We start from the raw sequence: 2,399 nt of genomic DNA on the forward strand, positions 1-2,399 counted from the left end.
TAATTACACACAATCAAATAAGAAAAGAGAAATACCTGAATATCCTCCCAAATCAGGTCCTTTTGAGCAGTAGGGACCTCCTTCCAGTTCTCGTAGGTGATGTCCACCTTATCACGTGCCACAATCCCCAAATATGTTCTTAATTTCTTCTTGTGGAGACTGTCGGCCTTCCCTGTAGCAGGATCAACATGCACCACTGGTCTCTCAACACCAGGTGGTCTAGTGGACAACGATCGTAGGTGTGAGGCTTTGCGTGTCCGCTTCACGGTAGACGTCGAAGCCAATGCGTCCAAAGTAGGAGGATGAGGAGGAGGAGAAGGAAGAGAAGGAGGAGGAGGAGGAGTGGAGGCAGGTGGAGAACCCATGATCTTTTATACAATAACATACAAAATTGGATTAATGAAAAGAGGATTAGTGATAAGTTTTTTTTGGAAGGCAAAAGTATAAGATTATTAAACAAAACCCCACAACATAAGGAGACAAGACAAATTAACCAAAGGACTCTGAAAGATAGGTAGTTGTGCTTTTTAATTGTGATTTCATCCATGTTTTCTTTGATATTGATTTTCTTAGGACTTCATCCATGTTTTGACATCATTTGATTTTCTTTTTTGCAGAAAAGAAAGAGGGGAACGAGCAACAATTTGAAGGTTGTACATTCAGGAACTAAAAAATTCAAAATAGCTAGTAATAAGAGGGATTTGTTTTTGGGATTTTCTGAGCACCAAGAGCGGCTACGCAAGAAGCTTGCACTTGAGGAGGGAAGGATATTTGCAGCTAATGAACAACTTTCTTAACTATTTGTCCTTCAGATTTTACTGTTTTTTTTTTCTTATATGTAAATATAAATAATATAAGGTTATGCCATAGGGACATGGTCATTTTTACCCCTAACAATCTTAGAAGTAAATATAGACCATGTTTTTACGCCATACCCTTGGAATTCATGCCTGTACAGTATGCAATCATTGGGGCAAGCATGAATCTTCTGATACTCCATACCCATGGGACACAATATCTTCTTCGCCTTATAGTAACTTTTAGGCAATGTGTTGTCCTCTGGAAGCAGATTGTGCACTACCTCAAGCAGTGAGGTGAAACTTTTGTCACTCCACCCATACCTGGCCTTCACATTAACCAGACTTAACACCGCAGACAACAGGGTTAAGGAATTCTTGCACCCCGTATACAAAGGCTTCTTTGAATCACTCTGCAATCCTTCATACACAGGGGCGTGTGCTTCTTGAAAACACTCTTGTCCAAGGTCACGAATCATGTCCTCCAAGCGATCTCCCATTTCTACATCAAACGGTTCAGATTGGGACCCACTCTGCATGTCTGTCACTTCACCATGCCATATCCACGTCGTGTAATTCTTCTTAATCCCATCACACAATAGATGGTCCCGTATGTCATCGAGTAATTGTCGTCTTCCATTCAAACAGTTGATGCAAGGACAATAATATTTTCCTTCTTCATTCAGTCGACCTCTTTCTGAAGCAAATTGCAAGAACTGTTCGACGCCATCCTCATATTCTGGGCTCATGCGACTTGCATTCATCCAACTTCGATCCATCTACACAATTCCATGCATGAAAATCTCACTTTTTTATTTATAGGTGTGACCCTATCCCATTTAGGAAAATTGTCTTTTATGTTAGCTTCAATCGTCAAGGTTACCATTATTTACAAAAATTTGACTAAATTTCGAAAGCATTTCGCATTGGTCTCCAAGTACACGACATGACATCGGTCAAATGAATTTCCCGATAATCAAGTATGCACTCGGAGAACAACTTGAAATGCAGTGAACCGAAATTTAATCAAATTAATGAAAATAATAATAACCTTCACGAATGAATCTAACATAAAAATACCAGTCTCCCCAAACTGTCCAAACGGACAATTCAAGACTAAATACAATGGCTAATGCAAACTGCCCGCAAGAGTCATTGCATTCAGTCTCAAACGGGAATCTAAGGTTCACTCACCATGAACAACAATTGTTTATATAGCAAATTACACTGATCACATACAAGAACATACAAAAGGTCAAATTCAATTACAGACAAATATAGACATCAGCAGTTGTTTATGTAACTAATTTCAAATGTTGGGTTTGAAGGGTGCTTATGGTTTAATATTGTAGTTGGGTATATGTGTGTATATGTGTATCATGAGGATCTGTGTGTATCATGAGGGTTGAGACAAGGAGACCCTTTGGCTCCATTACTCTTTGACTTAGTGTGTGTGTGTGTGTGTGTGTGTATGGCTGTGTGTGTGTGTGGGTTTCTGGCTGTGTGTGTGTGTGTGTTTCTGTGTGTGTGTGTGTGTGTGTGTGTGTGTGTGTGTGTGTATGGTTGTGTGTGTGTGTGTGTGGATGTGGCTGTGTGTGTGTG

Source organism: Glycine max, chromosome 9 (genome assembly GCF_000004515.6).
Source record: "Glycine max cultivar Williams 82 chromosome 9, Glycine_max_v4.0, whole genome shotgun sequence".
Taxonomy (NCBI): Eukaryota; Viridiplantae; Streptophyta; class Magnoliopsida; order Fabales; family Fabaceae; genus Glycine; species Glycine max.